The sequence below is a fragment of the Pinus tabuliformis genome, chromosome 2_1 (assembly GCF_031772625.1).
Source record: "Pinus tabuliformis cultivar Carrire ecotype Pingquan chromosome 2_1, CPIR1, whole genome shotgun sequence".
NCBI lineage: Eukaryota > Viridiplantae > Streptophyta > Pinopsida > Pinales > Pinaceae > Pinus > Pinus tabuliformis.
In genome coordinates this window covers 789,768,423-789,792,570 of record NC_142299.1, presented here as the reverse complement: position 1 = coordinate 789,792,570, position 24,148 = coordinate 789,768,423, and the positions used below count along the sequence as shown (strand labels likewise).

Sequence of the window (24,148 nt, the reverse complement as noted above, 5' to 3'; positions counted from 1 at the left end):
ATGACAATCTTGTAAGTAGCTTTATATATCAGCAGGTTGAAGATTTCCATATGGCTGAAAGTGATGAAAGAGAAAGTGTTGTTTCAGATCTATCCATAAAAGAAGACAACATGCAAGGAAGTCCAGTTCTAATTTCAGAATGTGATAATGTCAAGACAGCTAATTCAGATACAGATTCAGATTGTGATGACCAAGACTACCTTGTACTGAATCCCATGAAGGAGAACCCTACTGTTGAAAACATCTGGAATAAAGAAGACAGAATTATGGATCCAAATGTTCTCATGTCATCAGCACAAAGCCTTCATAAAGAGGTCATCCAGTCAGTTCATAAACAACAAGATGAGATCTGTGGTCAAGTAAGTAAAGAGGTTTCTCTGGATGAATTTGTGGTAGATGATATAAATGATATTGTTGGGTTTCACAAATCATTTGAAGTTTCTTTTCTCATGATTGATGAATGTAAAGACAATCTGGCTGTCATATCATATGAAGATGATCTACAATATATTCAGACTTCAGAAAACCAGACCATTCAGGATTCCCTTTCAGATTCTTCTTCATATGTCTCATGTTTTGAAGTGTTCTTTGAAGAGGAAATCTGCTCATCTACTTGTTCAGAATTTTTTGAGGACCAGGACCATACTTTTTCTGAAGTACATTATGAAGGAAGATCACAATCAAAAGAAAAAGACATCTTATTTTCTCAGCAGGAGGTGGCAATGCCAAATCTTCATGTTTTTCATGATCCAATGGCGAATTTGTTGCAGTCAGCAGTGAAGGTGAATATTGCAGTATTCAGTGATGAAGGAGATCATGGTCAATTGTGTTTTTGGATGCCCAGTTACCAGTATCAATTGTTGACCAGAAGATCTGATCAGAAGAATCAGTGAAGAAGCCATCTTCTTGATTGGCTACATTGGCATTTTGATATAGTTTGATGATATATTGTCTTGTAAGAAACACAGGTGGTCATGTACTACCACCAAGCTTTAAGTTTTAAGTTTAGGTCTTAGTATTTTGAGTATTTTTGTTAGAGTCAAGTTTTTTTCAGTCATTTCAGTATTGCATCGATTTAGTTTGAGTCAAGTTTCAGTTAATAAATGAGTCAAAGTCTTGTGTTGTTTGTCGAGATAATGACTCCATAGCCCAATGGACGAAGGCATTGGTCTACTCTCCCAAAGATTTGTCGTTCTTGGCACCTCCAAGGAGCTACCATCCCCATTGGAACCAATGTTAGTGTTAGTCTTTCCAGACTTCCTCCAGTGATCAAATATGCTCTTACAAAGTGATTTTAAGGTGTCAAGGTCAAATTTTATCATTTTAGTAAGTCTTCAAGTAAAATTTGGTCACTAGGCATTAGGTCTAGGGTTTGCTTTCACTCCTTTAAAATTTGTCCAAATGTCGGTCTATGTCAATATTCATCTGAGTCTACCATCATTCAGATGGTTGTCATCATCATGTCAGGTTCCAATGGGTCATTTTACACCTTGTTCATGCTTCAATTGCGCCTAGGCAAGGTTCATTTCTCTCTCCTAGGGTTTTGAAGGAAATTTCTCTTGGATGGTCAAATCATTAGCAAAAAATGTATCCAGATGTTCATACACATTCCTCTATCTTTAATGTACCTTACTAAACACTTCTCATCACTGAGATCCTCCAAATTCCTCATTTTCACACAAACCCTAGTTTCTTGCTACAAACCCTATTTTCTAGGCTAGGCCTGTGTTTTGCCCTTTTGCACCCCTTCCCCTCACTCAATTTCTGAGATTACACATTCCCCTACTTCCTAACATCATTCCCTACTTCCCAAAATTTCCTCAATAATTTAGAAGCTCCCTATCCCCTTCATTTCGCTTCATTTCGACAAATCTCTTGTTCCACACATCGGGGTAGGTTTTACTCAAATGATGTTTCTGAGTAATAAAAGATGAATTTGGGAAAACTGAGAGAGGTTTTTGTCCAAAACAGGCCAAGGAAGAAAAAAGGACTTCACGTTTTACACAGGTGTCATCGTTTTAGAGAAAGGTCAAAAATACAATTGCCTCGGGAGAGTTGATGCACCTCTGAAGTGACCTTGGGAAAATCAAGTTTTCTCTTAGCTTGGTCAGCCAAATGACTTTCTTGATGAGTAAAATGATAACTAGACACAAATATATTTCCAATGAGCTATCATGAGCTCAATTTTGAGTTGAGGAAGGCATTCAAAAGTTGACTGTAACAGCACTCTGCCTTTAGGCAGCCTCATTTGGCACATTCTGACCAGTCTTGGACGATTTGAATTTTGACAGGGACACTGACCTCCAAATTGAAATATTCTGGTTGGGTTGAAAAGTAGACTCAAACACCTTTCCATCGAGCTATCCTACGCCCAATTTTGACACCGAGAAGGCCTCCAAAAGTCTCTTGCAAAAAGTCCTATGCACAGGCTCTATGCGCCGCGCCTTCCCTGTGCGCCGTGCCACCTGGCGCGCGCTTTTGCTAGGGAGTTCCAAATGGAAAAAAGTTTATATTTTTGGATTTTTCATGAAAAATCATGACTGATGGTGCATGGCCAAGAATTTTGGGCAAGTTTTGAGTCCCCAGGAGGTCAAAAACACTCAAAAAATGACCTCACTGCTCCAATTTTGACACACAGGAAGAAGTCTTGGGAGATTGAAGTTTTGGAGGGGAAAATGGGCACCAAATTTAGAAATTCCTCTTGGTTTGGAAAGTAGACAGGCAGGGCGTTCCAACAAGCACACTTGGGCTAAATTTGGACTTCATAAAGTGCCTCAAAATCTACTCCAAAGTGGCGCGATGCATATAGATTTTGGCGCGGTGCACAGAGGATTTTTGCTCAATTTTTCACCTTCCAGCTCAGAAATTGGGCCAGTTTGACTAGTTTTGCTTTGTGATGTAATTTTTGATCTATCTTGATGTAATTGGATAAACATGATGTAATTTTTGCACTTATTTACTTGTTCTAGAGGATTCATTCACTAAAAAGTGAAAATTTAATGAATGAATCAGTTTCCTACGTTATAGAGGCAAGTTGTTTTGATTGCCTAGATTTTAGTGCTTTGTTTAGAAGTGGTTGAAACAGCTCTTAGAATGATGAGCTCGACCCCTAGAGGCAAGGGAATGGGTTGGGCTAGTCTATATCATGTAATTCCTAAGTCATTTTCAGGGTTGGACACTTGGGATTGCTTTGGCATATCATTGTACATTCTATCTCTGCATTTTTGGCTAAGGAAAGACCAAGGTTTTGCAGCATTGTTTGGGATCCATATGGCTTTATTTTTTGATGGTGTGCTTATCTAAGTGATTGTAAGTTCATTAGTGTTATGTGTATCATTTTCCTCCTTTTTCTTCTGAATTTGAACAAATGAGTGATTAAGGTGGAATCCATTAACTGTTATGCTCTACCTTTGAATTTGTTTAAATTTCCATGTTTTCATCTGTTTAAGGAGAATTCTTGAGACTCTCTTGCTCTCCTTAGCTCCTCACCAGTCTGATCTATCCATTCACTCAATTTAAAGCATCAAAACAATTTCCTTCCTTGCCCCAATCAGAACTCTACAGAAACTGTGCCTCATCCCCGAGCCCAATTTTCCTTTCCCTATTTCCAACACAAAACCCTCAAAAACTCAAATCTAACCCTTGTACTTAATACCTAGCCTAATATTAGCTTTTATTACAGTCATCTCGAGCCCCATCGCTTGTCTTTTGCCAAGATCAACCCAGAGAGAGCCCTCTCCTGTCCTCGTAGGGCTAGCTACGAGGCTGAGCGTGGTTTGATGTGGACCTAGAACCTTGTCTTTTCAGCCTGAGAAAAATCTAGGCTCTAACAATTCCAATGAGTTTTTGATGACGCTTCATGTCTGTGATAGGCCTTTAATGTCTGTCACCAATGTCACATATGGTGACTGTCTTTAAAAAATCATTGTTGTAAGTGTATGTAATGGTGCTCCTTTAAGTTTTGTCACCAAAGCCATTTTCAATGACACTTTTGGTGAGGGTCGTTAAAGGCCCGTCACTAATTCTCTCTTTGGTGACACATTTGGTGAGGGTCGTTAAAGGCCCATCACTAATTCTCTCTTTAGTGACACTTCTAGTGACGATATTTTATTGACCTTCACCAATGCTCTTTTTGGTTAATTTTGTTGACTGTCAGAAAATATTCGTCATCATTGATCATTCTAATGAGTTTTTGATGATGCTATGTACCTGTTACTATATTTTTTGTCAAAAGTTAACGATTTAAGACCATTTTTGTGGAGTCTTTTCATTATGTGTCCAAGGTCATAGTGGTTATAATAGTCAATCAGTTTGTTAAGAGTATCATTTCCCTCAATTCATAAGAATATAGTTTTCTTATGAGTCAACACATGATTCATCTCTATTAGGTTTATTATCTAGAAAATTTCCTTTAAATAAAGTTCCACTAGTGTGTGTAGGAACTATATTTATTAATACATAATCAATCTCTGTCAATTCTATTAATGAGAGAGACCTAGCACTCCTCAACACTCATGGCACACCTTAACATGCTTTGGAACAGTACACTAACATTCTTTGGCATCTCGCATGTCCTGGAACATCTTTTTACTTGGAACATCTTTGTACCTAGAACATCTTGCCGTGAGTAGGATGCCTAAGCACATGTTGGCATGGCCTATCATAGCATAGAACTCCCCTATCATGTGTTGGCATGCCCTGTAGTCCCTAGCATGCCATGGATCACTGGCATAATATTGCATTGATAAACATTAGCATTTGGCACACATTGGCACTTGACATGTATTGGAACATATTATTAGTGTGCCTAACATGCCCCTTTTGAAAAAGATAAAGTCCCAACTTATTAACCCTATTATGTGTTCTTTTTCCTAGAACTTTAGCTTGGTTATTCCTTTTGTTTCCTTGAAACTCCTTGACACATATTGGCATACTTTGGCACCCTGCACATCCTAGCATGTCTTAGCACCTCGCATGCCTTGACACTATTTGGCACATGTTAGCACACCCCGGAACTACCTAGCACACTCTAGCACTTCTTGAGTTTCCCTAATATGCGCAAGCATGCCTTACCCGTGCTTAGCATACCTTGTCACTCCCTCCTCTGACACACTGATCCAGGTGGATGTTGGTGGCCACCCACCTATCCCACTTAAACCCCCACAACTGTCTCTTTAAACTTTCCAGTTTCCTTAATTGTAGCACAATTTACTATTTTTAGCAGTTTTTTGGGTCCGAAACTTCCAGAGTTGTTTTGAGGCCCTAAACGACGTTTTTTAGGAAAACTGGGAGCAACATGGGTGATGTTTCTCTTACCAAAGTTTTAGTCCTTGAATAGATATTTCTAACGAGTTATGGTGCGCGTCAAACATAGATTGTATGCCAAAGTTATGACTCCAGGAAGTTGATGTACCAATTTACCCAAAACGGGGCCCATAGTGTGGCGCTTCATCTCCCAGGGTTAGGTTTTTTGACGTTTAGGGTTTTCCACTGTTTCTAAAAAATAAATAGGCCTTCGAGCTTCATTGTAAGATAGTTCAGAGGCATGTAGCCGCCACATCTCTTGTTAGAGATAAGCTACCATTGTCCTAGCTGGTTTATTTCCATTTCTCTTTGTAAGCATATTTCAGTATTTCACATTAAAGAAAACAAGTATTATTTCTGCTGCATCTCTTTATTTATGGTTATTTCTGTAATTTGTTGTGTTCCTATTTAAATATGGATCACACACCCTCATATTCATTCACTTCCATGCATTTTGACCTAGTGATCCCTTGTGTTTTCCTAGTACTCCCTAACACTCCTTAGCATGCATTGGCACTCTCTAGCACACCTTAGCACTCTTCAATATGTTCTGCCACTTCATAGGATGCATCAAACTCCTTGATGCACATTAACACTTGGAAAGTCTTATCATGTTTGGCATGCGTTGAGATGACTTGGTATGATTTGGCATGGTTTAATATTAAAGTTATTTGAGATCAATTATTAGAAACTAGATGAGAAGAAATGGAGGAAGATTTGGCACTTAGAATGCATTGACACTTGGCACTTATTGGCACCTAGTGTTGGTGCCAATAACCATTTTGCACTCCCTTGCACCTGGCACATCATGGACGCATGCCACCCTGACACTCTAAAATGAATTAGCGTTGCCTATAATACCATGTCACTCCGTCCTTAGCACACCTGGAACTCATTGACACTCCCTGTCACACACTCTTATTCATTCATTTCCATGCATTTTTACCTAGTGCGTCCTTGTGTTTCCCTGCTACTCCCTAACACTCCCTAGCACGCATTGGCACACCTTGGCACTTGACACATCTTGGTATGATTACCTAGAATTATAGCATGCCTTGGAACTACCTATCATACCTTGTCACTCACTCCTTAGCACACTTGGAACTCACTGAAAATTCATTTCCATGCATTTGAAATTGGTGCTCCCTTGTGTGTCCCTGACACTTCATCCTCACACCCTAGCACGTGTTCACGCCACACCTTAGAACCTGACACATCTTGGCATGCCTATAATACCTTGTATCCATCTAGCATGTGTTATTAATTCCTGACATTCCCTGACACACCTTCGTACTCCGTAACTTTCATTCCCTCGTAGATAGCCTTACTTTTCTTACGACTTGGGAACCCAACCAAATCATTGGAAAAACAAATGTTGTACCCAACCCAAAGTCTCCCTTTGTATGAAACTTCTTTATCCAACCCCTTATTATAACCATAGGATTGCCTCCTACAAGTATTATTCTGACCTTCTCCTAACGCACTTTATCCTTGAGACACTTGGAATCAATTGACACTCCTTGGCACACGCTCTTATTTGTCCATTTCCATGCATTTTGACCTAGTTCTCCCTTCTGATGTTTTGGCACTCCCTAACACTCCTCAACATGGATTGAAACTATCTAACATGTATTAGCATGCCTTTTCATTCCTTGGCATGCCCCGACACTCCTTAATTATCCTGTCCTCACAACTACCCTTACTTTTTTTGGGACTTGGGAACCCAACCAAGTCTTGCCTCAACTACAACAACCTGACCAAGTTACAGTTACTACAACTAGATTGTACCTTGTTAACCTACGAACTGAATATAACTCATCTTAGGCTACTTATGTCCAATTTCAACGTATCCCACTTAACAAGTTACAAGTTACCAAGTCAAGGCTCACATCTAACCATTGCCATAAAACAACTAAGCAACAATATAGTTTACATCTTGACATTCCATAACACTTGCCACGTCTAACAATCACTTGGCAACATAGTTTACATCTTCTTGACTTGGGAGTCCTTCTTTTGTAAATGTGACCCTTGACTATGCCATGAAAACCCTCCAAAACATTCTTAAATGATGGGAACTCCTCTTCATGTGTGATGCCAATGAAATATTTGATTTGTGCCTTAGGGAATGTAAAAGATACCCTTAATAGAAAACATGGATACAAATTTGTAGCCAAGTGTGAGATGTTTCCACTTGTGAAATTGTGCTTCCAAATATGTGAACTCAACAACAAAACATGCCTTAAATACATAATGTCTCTCAAAATTTGAAAGAAAAATTAACCCTTACCCTAGTCTTCCTCCGTTGGCAATTTGGGCCTTTTGTCATAGGGTATCTTCTCTTCTTTGGAAAGAGGAAATAAACAAGTTTTTAGATGTTTCTAAATGGAGTACTCTTCACCTATGTCCTTCTCCATTATGCCACATGATACAAATCCCAATTTTCATATTCTTGACTATGGCGTTCTTCTTTTATACATGTGACTCTTAACTATGCCATAAAATTCTCCAAACTATTCCTAAAGGATGGGAGAACCTCTTCATGCATGAAGCTAGTGGAATGTGAAAAGTCATCCAAAATTCCTCCAAATATGTGATTTGTGCCTTAGGAAATGTCGAAGGTACCCTCAATGGAAAAACCCATAAATATTTCTGGCCAAGTGCCCTAAATGTGAGATGTTTCCACTTGTGAAATTGTGCCTCCTTTTGATGCTCAAATTGGCACCCTAATTGTGAAAGACTCACAAGGTGTTACTTTGGGTCAACTCAAGGTTGTTGGCATTGTCACCTTATCAGTGAATCCTCTCACTTTCGATTACTTATTGAATGTTGGGGGTACCCCAAAGAAAAAATTTATGGAGTATTTTATGTGACTAGATCACTAGCACTAAAAACCATCTTTACATTAGATGGCTCAGCATCTTGATGATCCCTATCCTATTGACCACAACTTTTGTATTCATTATTCTTTAATTGCAACCCCTCTAGTAGATATTGATGGTGTTAATGAGCCTCTTTCTGGTTCTCTTCTTAATGGAAACAATATTATCTCCAATTCCATTATTCGATGCATGGCTACACAATAGGGACCCTATGAGCCAATTGTTCATGTTGTCGATGTATTGCCCACATGACACAAACATTCAATGGTCTACCATAGACAAACACTCTATGATGGGTTTCAAAGATACCCAACCTATGACAACAAGCTACATTCTATTACCAGAGCTGTAAGCAGTGGAATAATTATATTCTACCAAAAAAAATGACCATCCACACCAATTGTAGGTCTTTGCCTACTGTAGATAATCCTTGGGAGTTATTTCCCATGGATTTTATGCCATGTTTTCCCTCAACCAAGAATGGTAATATATGTGCTTTTGTTTTCGTTGATTGCTTCCTTAGGATGGGATTTTTGGCACATTGTAAGAAGATTGTCACAACAAAATCCACTCATAAGTTCTTCTTCGAACATATTTTGGTTCACTTTTGATTTCCAAATACCATATTTCTTGATAGGTATAGTAGGTTCGTTAGTATTTTTTGGTTTAACCTTTGGTCCATGATGGACATCAAGCTTGACCAAATCCACTACCTTCCATCCCTGTATTGATAAATAGAAAGTAGTAGTCAATAGGATTATTATAGATATCTTTAGAGTATACAATTCTGAGCATCCAAATACACGTGTTGAAATCCTTCCATATTTTCAACATAAATTTGACATAACTCTTCATATTTCTATTGCCACAAGCCTTTTAAGGTGTGCTTGGGGTCCCAACAATTGGCACAAATTGATGTAGTTATATTCATGGTATAACACATGAAGGTACCTCCTATACTTGGAACGAGATAATTAAAGAAACCAATTTTGAGGAATGTATCCGACAAATTCAACAATGAAAGTAGATACACAGTCCACTAGGTTCGACATAAGTTTCAAGTTGGTGACGAGTTATGGTTAGACTTTCATAAAGGACAATTGAACTCCTATAAGAAGCTCATACCACTTTGACACGAGCCTTACACTATCACTAAGGCTATGGGTGATAATTATTTGAGGATAGCCATAGAATGATTTATATTGCTTTAAAAGTAGGTATATGTTAAAATGATTTATGCTTGATGGGGTGTAGGTCTAGAAAAAGTTCCTTTAAAAAATAAAATAAATGATCACACCATTACTGACATACATTATTGTGATATTCTTCTTGACAATAGATAACTACACAAGAGATTTTAAAAATTGACATTTTAAAATTTTATTTTATATCAAAGCATATGGATCATTATGACTAAAATTTTTAAATATTACACCTCTCTAATATTATTTCTCTTATGACTAAATTTTATAAATATTATCACTCTAATATTATTTCTCCTATGACTAAATTTTTTAAATGTTATCACTCTAATATTATTTCTCTTACCCGCTCCAGGTTCGAGAGCTAAGAAGACCACTGCAGGTGGGCCATATCTCCACCTTGCTTGTTTTACAGTACTCTCTACCTCAGATTTCCATAACCCAAAACGTTTTTCTATCCATTTGGGGGATGAAATTTCCTCCGCCAATGCGGGAGTGGGAGGGCTATTGAACCACTCTTGCAATCGATCTCGATCTCAAACCATACCTAGATGCAAGCATAGATGAATACGAGGGATCGAATTTGAACCCCACCATCGTGGTTGTTGTGATGGTGTTGTTGAAGGCGTTAGGGTGAAAAAATGAACCGATATGGATTGAAGAAAAAGCCACTATGTGTTGCCAAGGTGTTGAGGGATGGAACAAGAGGTATGCATTCAATATGCTTGTTTCTGGATTTGATGGCTTCCTATTATCTACTACTGGTTTTTTTGGTATCTATTGAGGACAAATATCATAACTCTTTTCGCTTATGTTCCTGTACTTCTTGGAGAAATGCTCCTTAATCATGGTCTTTTCTATGCCTTTTTTTAACCAAGAAAAGGTTGTATTTTATTCATGGATATTATTCTAAAAGACTAGACCTATTCATCTCTAGACGTTACCTCTAAAAAACTATGCATCTTTTTCTTCTTTCTATGGTTGCATACCTCTAGGTAGGCTAGCGTACAGTTCTGATCCAAAATTTTTAAACAAACCTCTCATAGAAAAATGTACATTCAACTATGAGAAATAAAAAAAGAATCCAAGAGTCCATTGATTAAAGGAAAGGAAAGTGGGAATATTGAGTGTGCAACCCATTTAAATCTTCTTAAATAATCCATTCCCTAGGCTAAAGCTCGAGATCTTTTGATAGGAGATCTACCCCTTGACTTCTTTATCTAAAAATATGAGCAAAGGGAACCTGGGTAAGCCCCTCAACAATACCAAGAATTTCCTCATTAGTGACGGTAGACATTTGTAGGGTATACTACCAATTGAGTCATTTTATAGCACATTGAGAATTGTCAAATATTAGAAATTCTGGAACCCCATATTCTACTACTAGAGTTTAGATAAGCTTTAGTGCCATCAACTCAGCCTTGTTGTTGAACCCTTTACCAATGCCTGCCTTAAATCTAATTACATGAGACTCATTGGTATGCAAGATGCTTCCTGCCCCTCCTAGTAGGGCTCACCTTGAGAGGTGCCATCAAAATAGGCCCAAGGCTTTGAGCGATCAATTCTGTGTTCTGCAATAGGATTGGAGTAGCACATTGGACAAGCTTGTTCACTAAATATTTCAAAGTGGAATGGTCAATGAAAAACTTGAATGGGCCTCCTAGTAAACAGTTTATGAATTTTTGGAGTGAATATACCATCACAAGTGCCTCCCTCTCAGTTGTAGTATAGTTCTTTTCTGCTGTGGACAATTTTCTACTAGTAAAATAAATCGGGTGGTTGAGGCTGCCTTCCCCTGACTGAGTCAGAACAACACCCAGAGCAATGCCTGATGCATAAATGTAGATATGGAACTGTTTTTTCCAGTCGAGGTAGACCAGGATCAATGTAATTACTAGTTTTTCTTTCAGTATGTTGAGTGCAGCCTCACATTCTTCTAACCACATGAATTGTCCAACCTTCCTCAATATCTTTTCCATCGGTGCAGCAATTGAGGCATAGTTGCGGATAAACCTCCTTGTAGTACCCGATATGTCCCAAGGTGGATCTGAGTTGTTTTAAACTTATAGGTGGGTCCATATTCATGATCACCGAAACCTTAGAAAGATCTACACATACTCCTTTGCACATTATGTGGCCCAAAAGTGTGCCAAAAGGGACTCCAAATGTGCAATACTTCTTCAAATTTAGCAAGATCTGTAGTTGTATACATCAATCGAACATGATAATGAGGAGTCTGGAGTGTTTCTTCAGCATACTATAGATTGTACAGTCATCCATCTAGACTTCTAGGAACATGTGGAAGTAATCTCCAAAGGCGGAAATCACGATTCTTGACAACCCCACAGGTGTATTCTTAAGACTGAATGGTGTAACATGATAGGAATAGGATCCCTATTTCATGGTAAATGTAGTTTTCTTCTTATCCTCTTCTACGATACTAACTTGGTGATAACTAAAGAATCCATCTGTAAAAGAGTAGGCTTCATTTCCAACTACATTATCTAGAACTTCATCACTGAATGGTGTAGGAAAATGATCATGCACCCAAGCGTTGTTCAGATCGCGGTAGTCCACATAGACCCTTATCTCTATAGCATATTTCTTTTTTCATATCACAATCGGACTTATCGACTCTGACTCGTCCACTAGAAATATAAGCCCTACTGCTAGCACCTTGTCTATTTTTTTTCACTTTCTCTTTAACCCTCAGGTTCAGTGGGTATGGTCGATGCTTTACTATCTTTTCATCTGGTTTAGCATGATTTTCACCTCCCCTATATCTCCCTTGATTCCCTTTAGTTTCACGACCGATGAAGGGAACAAGTTCTCATATTCTCTGAGGAGGTCGAAAATTTCCTTTGTAGTTTGCTTATCCTAAAAATATCCAGTTGAGGCTAACTCGGGTTTGTCATCGGTCCTGATATTATGTTTCCACAACTTCAATGGGAGTAAATGTGGATCATCATTGACAAGTCCATCATTGATATCCCTGTCCCCTTCGATTTCGTGGAATGACAGATGTCATAATTCCTCCAAACCATATTTATCCGGGTCTTTGTTCGCCTTCCCACAGGCTATTGCTTCATGATATCTGGACTCGTAGATATTTTGTAAAGTCTTATGATCTATGCACCCCTCCATTAGCTGACTCAAGGTGAGAAGAATTCGCTTGACAGCCTACAACACCTCAGTCAGCCTCTTTTTGCAGTCTAAAAATAAAAAGCTACTGAAAAACTAATCAACCAAATTGTCCCAATCTCCAGTATGTTTCCTTATTTCTTCTTGTACATACCAAGATTTTGGAAAGGTTCTCAGGGTGTGTATAAAACCATGCACCCATAACTCCTTTGGAACTCCTTCCCAATTCCATCTCTCCTTACAATTTTGTAAATATTGTCGAGGATTAGAGGCCCCCCCTGTATTTGATGAAATCTTGAGTGTACTCCCCCACTTGTTTGAATATTATTTCCATGGCTATTTTGATCTTCTCCCATTCTCAGAGGTAGTTGTGGTGAACTCCCTACCATATTGGCAGTCTCGCTTGTAATGTGACATTTAGTAGAGGTACTTTATGTTCTTCAATAATCGTTGCATCAATCTTGTTGATAAATGAATTTACTGAATCTATACCATTAAAGATAGGGAAATCTCATACCTCAGTGCATTTCCAATTGATCCAACATATTGTGGCGCAACGTCTAGTGTTGATTTCATATCCACCCCGCTGCCAATTATCCCCATTTCCATTAGCAGGGGTGGGTCCCTATCACCTTTCAAACCCACTTTGGTTGCGGCTGTCTTTTCCCTTCCCACTGAACTTCCTTCCATACTTTCTCCCTCTTCCATATCTCTTAACACCACTCCTGCTTGGTGCAATTCCTTCTGTTGCCTTTTAATCGCTTGCATGGCCCTTAGCCATTTCTACACTATCCGTTCTCTCCTTTGCGCTCTTAGATCCCTGGCCTTTCAAAAGTCATCTGCATCCATCCTCGTGACATTCTCATAGTTCCCCGCTCAGTAGAATCCTTCCCTTTAGGTCCTTCCCCTAGTGCTAGGGGTTTACATTGTGATGCTTGTGTTTCGGAACACCAACAAGCCCTCTTCCATGATTAAAACCTTAATCCACAGGGTAACCTCTTTCTGTAGCTTCCCTTGCAACCCCAATTAGAACACAAGTTCAACTTTCAAAAAATACTCATGACTTTTTGCTGAAAATTCAATAATATACCCTTCCACTGTGGTTTGTACCCAGAAATCTACAACTCTCGTCAGATTTGTATCAAGGCGATGTAGAGTAGGGAGATTCACTTGAGTCCAGGCATGACGAGATGTGTTTTGTCAATTGGAATTTCGTTTCACTTTCAATGTCTACAACCACTTGTAAAGTTCTTCTAGGAACTTGCACCAGAATATCTTGTACTGATCACTAGCTGGCTGCGAATACAGGATTTATTCTCCAATAGTTCATCGGCGGAGTTGAGCTTCCTGAGAAATAAACTGGTCCACTTTCTCATTCCACCAGTTTGGCAGTTCTTTCTTAAAGATCCTCTATACCATATTCCAAACCCCCTTTTCAAATTTCAGGTCCTAGCAACAGAACCATTTGTTGGCACATAAATAGCAACAAGTTCGAGACCCCATGTTTGGGCATAAGGGCCAACAAGGCTCCACTGTATTCTAGCACAATGCCATCATTTTCACCTTACCCATAATGGGTAAGGAGTCTCACCCGAAGAATGTTGCGACCTTAGTTAGATGGGGGTTGAGATATAGTATCAGGGAGAATCATATTAGAGAGTCAACAACAGAGAACATTGAATCAATCTATAAGGAAGTATGATCGCAACAGGCCATATATACTATAATAGAGAGACTACTTAAAATATGAGCATACATAAAAATCTTAAAGAACTAGAATAACATGAAACTAACACACAATGGTACCAATAGCAGTCTTCATCATTTAACTGAGTGGTGAATACCTTACATCAGCCTCAGGGCCTCTTTCTCAACATAACAATACACAGGTTTATGGACTGATAGATACAAAGCAGTCTCATAGCTCCACAACAACAATAGTAACACCATCAATAACAAAAACAACCATTTGTGGTTCTCCTTTCTGCATTTTAACTCATCTCTACATGACAACCTAAACTGCCAGTTCCTTCTCACGATCTTCACCTTCTCCCTTTCTCAGATTTCCTTTCTCTTTTCCTTCTTGGTTGTATCTAATCCTTCTTGTCATCCCCCTACAACTTCTACTCTTCTATGATTTCCTTCCTTTTTCCACGATGTTATTCCCGCAACTCTCCAATTTATTTCTACTAATGTCAACATTTCAACAAACTCATGTAAGAAATATCATTAACATTTTAAAAAAAATTAAATATATACAAGAATGGTTCATGCATTGTGGATGGTTCCATATTTAGATGATAATATTTTTTCCCTCTAATTTTAATTATGATGTAACCAAAATCATGGAAGGTGTGTGCACCAAAAAAATAATATAAATAGTCCATTATCTATTCACCCTAATCTTCATGGTAATTTTGAGGCCATATAGAGTAGTTAGATAGGTTATTTATTTTAGAAAGGGCATGTCTAAAGTATGATTTTGAAGGAACAATGAGGCTTAGTAACTCCATATGCATGTATATAGCTTCCATTCTTAGTTATATATCTATTACCAATCAACTCCAAGGAAACCACAATTGTGGAGGAGAACCCGAGGCACTCCTTCTCAAAGATAATTATAGAGTGGGGCAATAAAGTCATTACAAATCTTGGGATAGTAGTGAATATGCTTCAAATTCTAAATATTTTGGCAAAAATACATTGATTGCAAGATACATTCTACATCCAACCCAAAGGACATGTTAGGGAATGGGTTGAAAGAACATACTTAACAATCCAATAGGTAGGAGAACATAAATAATTTGAAACATTAACCAAATAAATGATTCTTGAACTTACCTATTGCATGGACCAAGTTGTTGGAGATGATCTCCACCTCATTGAAGATGGTTTTTTCTTCATAGATCCCTAGAGCACAAGGATCCAATTCTTGTAGAAATGGGTTATGTATTCCTCTCCATATTATATGCTTATTAGGACCATGGAATCTTAAAATACCAACTTGAAACTCTAAGTGGAGTACCACCCCTAGCTAAATTGCTTGAATGATTTTGATGTTATCCCATCACTTCATTAGTGTTTTAGTGGTCATTGGTTTCTCTATAATCTTAGGCTTTCATTGGTAGCTCGCAGTGTCAATCCATTCGGATATCTCAAATCTACTTACTAAGTGTGACCTATTTTTGTTATCAACAATAACATTCCTCCATGAATGTCAATAAAGAGGGATAATATTGGCATTGATTGTTCCAGGTATTTGTTTAGAATACTTTGAAAGGCCTTGTTCATGAGAAAGTTAGTGAAAGATAAACATTGTAAACTTTTACAATATTGAACAATTTCTCCAAAACCTTCCAGTAGAGGTTGCTTATCACATGATCTAATCTGTTGGGATGAATAATATACACTATAAAAAAGTGAGAAGAGAGAAATTTAGTCTCTTGCAACAATAACCAAAGTTTCATTTGTCATTTGACAAAATAAGTTAGTACATAGGTGAGGCTAGCCCAGCGACTTAAAAATAACAATAAGGCCTTACTCGTTTGTAGTTCCTTGACCACAAGGGTCTAATCGAAAAACAAATAGTTCCCTTAAACATTTGTAGGTTGAGGCAATCACTTCAAGCACTCGAACTTCAAGATAATCCAATATTTGTATTTTTTTACAATAATAAATCCATTATGCACACTCGTTATAGAGTTGGGCAGAGAGGGAGAATTCTTGATTGATTCCAACCTTGTAAATGAACAAACTTTCCTACTCATTAGTTAGACTCTCCACCACTAATTGAAGAGGTATATGTGCCTTGAATCAAGGATGATACCATAACATGAGTTATAGACACTTGATCATAGTTGCCATGGATCTCATGGACAAAATATGGAGAGACTCTTTGAATCTTAGGAAACATTTTCTCATAATCTACTTAATCTATAGGTAGTAGGGCTTCAATTTTTTCCATTTACTGGGAAATCTCACCCAAAAAGTCAACCATTGAAGAATCAATCCTATGCTAAATTGCACCTACCTTCTCATTTTTAAGATCTTTGTGAGATTTCACCTATGACCCTTAAAGTTAGTTCCCTTTAGCACCTTGAATGGTGGAATAGAAGGCGTTGCAATAGGAGGAAAACTCCATTCCCCTTTACCTTTGTCAAGACCTTTAGAGACACCTGTAATCTATACCCTCCTCTAACTCAACATGAAATTTTAGTTTTTTTGCACTTCTTTTAAAAACCTTCTCTTCAAGGGCATCGTCGTAGGAAGAGCTTGTGGTTGAAATATTATGAAAAAGAAATGGAGCACACTATCTCTTTACAGGGTTTCAAGGGATGGGTATTGGAAAATAAATGTCTTATCCTCTATAACACTTAAGACCTTCTCAACACAAAAGTGAAACAACAAATTGAAAACTGGACCAAAAGATAGATCTCAATGTTCAAGGCCAAACTCAAATAGAAAGAATCACAGCATGGATTAAGCATTGGAATTAGGTTTTGGTAGAATCAAGGACTTACTTTCAAGACAATGACCTTGGTTTTAGCATTCTCAAATGGAAGGTTTAAAACCCACATTAAAAAGGGGATATTTTAACATTAGCCTTTGCAACCTTTTCCCAAGACGAATCTATTTAATGGACTATCTTGGATATGTTAGGCCTTGGATTTATAGAGTACCCAATCATTTCTTTTTATGCCAACTCCCTGGATCCAACTAAGATTTAGTCCTATTGAATAGGAAACTTGAAAAATCTTGCTAATATGAGACATTTTTCATTCCTTTTGATTTATTTACAGAAACTTTTAGTGCATCTCCTTTATTACCTTCCTCTTCCATTCCCCAACAAAAAATCATTAATCTTATATCATAAACACTCTATATAGGTAAGCGTTGGAATCATTTTCCTCAACTCATAAGGTACCTTTACACCTCAACCCATGTAAGTGGACCTACGTCCATGGTACAACCCATCATACTCTAAGATGGTTCTAATTGTCTCTTCAGAACTAGGGCATAACACACCTTACAATGTGAAATGGTTAGGCCATATGAAACTCGTGTGCTTTTTGCCTTCATGCAACATATTCTAGCTAGTGTTAATTAAACGCAATGCACTAACACCACTAACACATACCAAAATTCCAAGATAACCGTAAGATGTGGCCCACCCCCAAGCACTTAGACTACACCTCCATAAAATGTACCTTCAACTTTGGATGTCCAAAAAAATACTGTTTTAATCCAATATGGCCTATTTGTTAGATTTGTGTAATTCAATATTTATCAAATCCTTGCATTTCCTTAACACCCCATGAGCAATATACTCCAATGGTCACCTTCCAAGTTCCAATACCTCCTTCTACAACATGAAAGATCCACCTATATATGTTGCAACAACCTTTCCAACCCCTTTAGTGGGTTGCACATATATTTCATATTTCTTCTTCATCTTGGAAAGTGGCAGTGCAAGGAGAGGATATCAATTTCGATCAAATAATGTTCACTTAGTGTCACTACCAAGTTGCCTTTCTACAACTTGTCAAATGTCTTCAGTTATCTTCACAACTTCTCATGGTGCATAACTTGATTTTCTACACCTCTAAGTGAGACCACAACCCCCCGACCCCTCTAACTATTCCATCTCTTCAACCCTTGATAGAGTCTTCTTGGACATACACCCATGCCTCAAGTAGAACATAACACTAGCATCCCAAATGTGCATGCTTGTTCCATCTTTTAATGCCTCATGGAAACCACATCATCACACTATTTAAAATGAAATGTTTACATCTTAAGGCAAAGCAACTACTCTTATTATGAAAACTTAAACTATGTGAGTGACTCGGAGAGGACTCCATTTTATCAAGATAAAACCATAGGGTCTTACAAACCCATTCACACAATAATTTGAATATATTTAACCTAGGGTACATACCCTACTCCTTCCAAATTTGTCATATGACTTTTAAGAAACTAACACTTGTTTTTAATTATTAAATCGGCTTACTATATACTCTCTTTTTTTTTGCACCCACTTAATATGCAAGAACACTTAAATATTTTCAATACAAGCAAGTTAAGAGTACATGTTTCCTTCTAAGAGGTCTCACATTCAAATTCCAAAAATAGAGTATGTCCACCTCCATAAACTTGCATAAAAACAATAATCTTAAAATTAAATTATTATTATTATTATGATAAATACGCCAAATATGCAAAAAAATGTTTTAAAACACAACAATTTTTTTTCCCAAAGGCTTTAGTTTCTAAAATACAACTAAAAACATACTATCCAAGAGAAAATAAAATAATGTTCAATGTAGTTAAGTGAAAATAATATAATATATCTATAAAACATAAAACAATATATTTATAAAATAAAATAATGTAATTATTGTTTTTTGAGGAGGGAAATTTTTAGCATATTTGAAAATCCCTCCCAGACCCAATCTTTGTTTAAGTTCTAGAATAGGTAGTATATGTTCACTTTTCACAAGGCCAGAGCGAAAATGAGATTTAAGATAGTTGTGAATTAGGGTTATCGAACCCCACCAACTGATCTTCACCCCATTTACTGCGCTAAGGTATGTTTCATTTTCAATTTCATTGAATTTTCAGTGTTCCACACAAAGCCGCTATTCACTGCATTTTCTGTTTTCCACACAGAGAGGAGAGAAGTACACACACCTCAGGTCTCTAGTTCAAAATCCACAGTTTTTTTGCTTCACACTTGTATGTTTAGTTTTTAATCCCTATGCTGCATTTTGTTATCGTTTGTAGCGAGGGTGTTGGCATTTGATGAGTTTGAGAAATTCTTTATCATAAAAAAGGAGCAAGAGAAGAAAACCCCAATGATGTCAGTCCAGAGCCTCGATGGTGATGTCACCACTAGTATGTTCCTATTCCATTTATTCATTCTCTATTTTTAGATCAGTGAAAAACCTTAAATTATGAAAATAAGTAGAAATTACTTAAAAATAGTATGATTTATAAGTCGAAATTAGTTAAAACAAAATTGTAAATATTCTGCAAGGAGTGAAATAACAAAATACTTTGTGATTTGTTCACTCTTTCGGTGAAAACCCTTCAATTATATTCGTAACTCTATAGAAGTGCATCCCAGTATGATCGCACTGTCGAGCATGATGGAATTGGATGTCTAACAAGTCAACAAACTCCACCTCCAACATTTGGAGCATGTAAGCATATTCCATCAAACAATTCTAATTAGGGTATTTTCTGTCATTGATGCGATCCAGGCTCCACGGTCCCACATTGAAAATCAATTTTTGTCAATATATTAATGAATTTGTTGTCCCTCGGAGCTTGGAGGATCAATTAGATCATTCAGCTGGCGATCAACACCTTATTTAAAGCCAAGCCACATAAGGATATATCATAATGTGGTCTTCAGTCTCGAAGACGCAGCGAGGAGGGTAAAATAAGTAGAAATTACTTTAAAAACCATATGATAACTCTACATAAGTGCATCCTAGTCTGATCTCACTGTCAAGCATGATGGAATTGGATGTCTAACAAGTCAACAAACTCACCTCCAACATTTGGAGCACTTAAACGTATTCTGTCAAACAATTCTAATTAGAGTATTTTCTGTCATTGACACGATCTAGGCTCCACAGTCCCACATTGAAAATCAATGTATGTCCATACATTGATGAATTTGATGTCCCTCGAAGTTCGGAAGATCAATTAGATAATTCAGATGGTGATCGAAACCTTCTTTAAATACAAGACAAATAAGGATATATCATAATGTGGTCTTCAGTCTCGAAGACACAGCGAGGAGGGTAAAATAAGTAGATTTTACTTTAAAAACCATATGATTTATAAGTCGAAATTACTTAAAAAAAGTTTGTAGCCACTCATGGCATAAACTATTTCTCTTTCTGCAGCAATACAAATTCAATTGTTCATCACCCTTCAAGATTAATTCCCATTCCTTCTTTAGCTCCAACCTATTTACTAATATGATCCCGTAAAGGTAAGAGTTGCTCTGATGTGGTTGAAGATCAAATTTATACTTTCATTATCACTGGTCCAATGTCTCCCTTGTGATGGGATGATTGTGGCCACTGTGTGACTATGGGTAGTCAACAAAAGATTATGCGATGGCTAATAACATCTATAATCATCAAAAGGGTTGCAACTATGGATTTTAGAGGGCCTGGGTTATTAGGGTTAGATCGGGGCCAACAACAGTGACCAAACACCACCGTTCAGAGTTGGAAACACATGTTGGTGCATTGTCAAGTGTGGGGGTTGGACCATTGTTTATATATATGTTGGATAAGGTTGAAGGGCCTGCATGGGGGAATAAGAACTAGGCACTAGATATGAAATTTCGGGTCCTTATCGAATGCCATCATTGACTTTATCACATCCACAAGGAGTAAACCAGATCTACGCTACAGATAAGTTATATATATATATATATATATATATATATATATATGCTCGAGAAAGGTTGAAGGGACGCTATGGGAGAATAAGAACTAGGCACCAGAAATGAAATTTAGGGTCTTCATCAAAGGCCATCATTGAATTTATGACATCTAAAAGGACTAAACCAGATCTACACTACATATTAGTTTGTATATATATATATATATGCTCGAGAAGGTTGAAGGGGTTGCATGGGGGAATAAGAACTAGGCACTAGACATGAAATTTCGGCTCCTCATCAAAGGGCATCATTCAATTTATCACATGCACAAGGAGTAAACCATGACTACGCCATAGATAAGTTAGTCATTCCAGGAGATCTTGATACAAGATATCATACCAGATGTGCAATTGATTGGCTAGATCCATTAAGGCCATGCAACACCAATGTGATCATAATCGCACCAGATCGTTATGGTAGTTTCAGATAAGCTATCTGTTATCTCAACAATTATTCAGGCATGTTTATGATTATGTTAATGGAAATGATAATTTACAATTCTATTTCTTCTATTATTTGTAATTTTTACCTTGTGATGAATGGTATCCCATGCTTGTAAACAAATTTATAAAAGAAACCCCTAAAACAATCTATTCCTATAAGACAACCCATACACTTAGCAGTCAACCAGATAAAAACCACACAATCTCAGTAAACAAATCTTAAAAAGGAAAAAGAAAAGAGAGAACTAGTTTTGTCATCTTACACCTCATAGTGACTAGGTACTACAACTTTCATTTCATAGTGGTTTGTTACATTACAGTGGTATCAAAGCTAGTGATTATGCGAGCTTGTTGATTAAGAGGATTGAATTTTTCCAAAGTACACTGCATATATCACCTACACGAGATAGAGAAGAGGGGGGCTGATCATTTCCCTACCAAAACATATTCAAAAGAAGGGGACAACATGGGAGACATAAATGAGCATTAAGGAACAACACTTTGCATATACTCAATGATCTCGATTTGGTGGAACACAAATTAGATATAATTGAGGAAGGTTTCCTACATGTACACCATTTCCTCAACAAAATTTTAGGTCTAGTGTGCATTCCCTCCAGTTTTAGATTGTCATTCAGGATTCTAATAATGAGTTGCATGAGGAGACAAAAGAGTCCACAACTTGTTCACAAGAAGTTGTTGTTCATATTTCCATCCATAACCCAGACAGTAATACAATACCCTAAATTAAAAGCTACAAATGCCATAGTCAATAGAGGTAGTAGAAATTGCTGCTCTTCTTCACCATCAACTTCATCATCTCCTACGCCACCTCTGCCATTTCCATCATCACCACCATCGCTACCCTTACCACCTTTTGCTAGCCCTTTTGTGCTCTCTCTAATCCTTTCTGCAATTCCATTCAACATACTCTTGGCCCATGGACTATACAGAGCTTGGTTTCAAACTTTAACTTCCTTATTCTCTTTCTAAAGGACTGCCTAGAAAGGGGCAATTATCATCCCAAAAGAAAACAACACAAGATGAATGTGCTAATAATTTCCCAAGGCCTAACCCTAGCCTTGCAATATCGACATTAGGACTCAATTCGTGGTTAATCTTATCCCAAGTGGATTGGTATAGAAAAGGTTGTAGTGCCATACTAGAGAAACTAGGGTTTGCAAAATGGGTATCAACATTTCTGTGCCACCAATAAATGCTTCTGTAGCTATACTGAGCCATTGTTTTCACTAGCTTATCCTCAAGTAGATTCATACGTTCTATCTCATGGTGTGGTATTTAGATTGTGGAGAATTTGAAGACACCAGACATGTATGTATTCTATATTGTTGCCATATATACGTACATCTTCCAATGCATGTCTGGAAATTATGTGACAACTCTTCAAAGCAAATTGGAGTAGAGGAGAATGCATAAAACCATGCCCTTGGGATTGAAAATTGTCATGAATTAATATTTACTATTCCACACAGCTGATGCTACGACTCCCTTCAACTTGACTATGGAGAATGATCATTATCACCTCCTTACACCTATTCCAGAATAAGATAAAAGAAAAATTCAAAAGCACTTGTATATAATAATGGTGCTAGAGCCAATGGATCTTTAGGTAATGAACACTTGAATTCTCAAATCTGTAGATAAACTAGTTCTAGGGAAAATACACAGATTTGTTTGATCCAATATCATTCCACCAAGACACAATCCACTGCTTGATCTCACTTCTCTGATACCATGTTGAAAAACCTTTTCTGATTTATAGATAATTACTTGTGATATTATTTACCATTTGTTTCGCTTATTCAATTTTCATCAAGTAATTATACATCAGAAATTTAACCAATACTATTATAGCTATAGTCTAAGAGATTCTACTTGAAACATAGGAACAATTATATGGGAACAAAGGAAAATTTGTTTGTAGCTGTTGCAACTAGAGCTTGCAAAGATGTGATAACACGGGTACAACTCCTTTTATTCTTGCTTTGTCCTAGTGATTTGGATTTTCTAGCCAAATTTTGGTATTTTGACTTGTACATTTCTTGCTCAAATTTAGACCTACACACTATGTTATGTGGTGGTTTATTTTGTTTTGGAAAGTCACTGGACATAGCTTTTGCTCAGATGTAAACTAGTGCATTTGGGAAATCAAAGGGACTTTGGTAAACTCTTACTGAGGGTTCTTGGAAAGAGGCATTCAGTGGAGTTGGTGCCTATTTACTCCTGATATCAAATCCTGCTATATAGGTACTATTAACACCACACTGTCTATTCAGTTTCTAAGTTAAGACTTTCCATTCTGCATTTGTATATCCTTTATCCGTTCTATTTTACATGTTTATCTCTTATTGATATGTTCTTTGTTTGCTAATGGTTTTTTTTATTTCTTACTTGGTATAGAAAAATGAATAATTGAAACTAAATTGTGAAAAATATATAAATCCAGAAAAAAAAAATACCTTTAACTACATTTCATCATGATCAAAGCCTATGGCTTTGCTAAAATAGGCCTGCAACTTTAACAACAGAAAAGCTAGAGACTCATTGTAGGTTGAACATGGCTTTAATAACAAAGCATCAAATCAACACTCTTAGTAAATGCAGATGCAGCTTAACAAAATACTAACATTTTGTTGTACATTAAGTCAATTTACTTTCAATCTTGGGGTTTGAAACAATTTATTTTCC

General features: G+C 37.2%; 1 pseudogene; it reads right to left on the bottom strand.

Moving 5' to 3' along the window:
- LOC149202964 (uncharacterized) overlaps window positions 1-22,681 on the bottom strand; it is a 122,289-nt pseudogene extending 99,608 nt beyond the window's left edge.
- Between the last annotated feature and the right edge of the window lie 1,467 nt (window positions 22,682-24,148).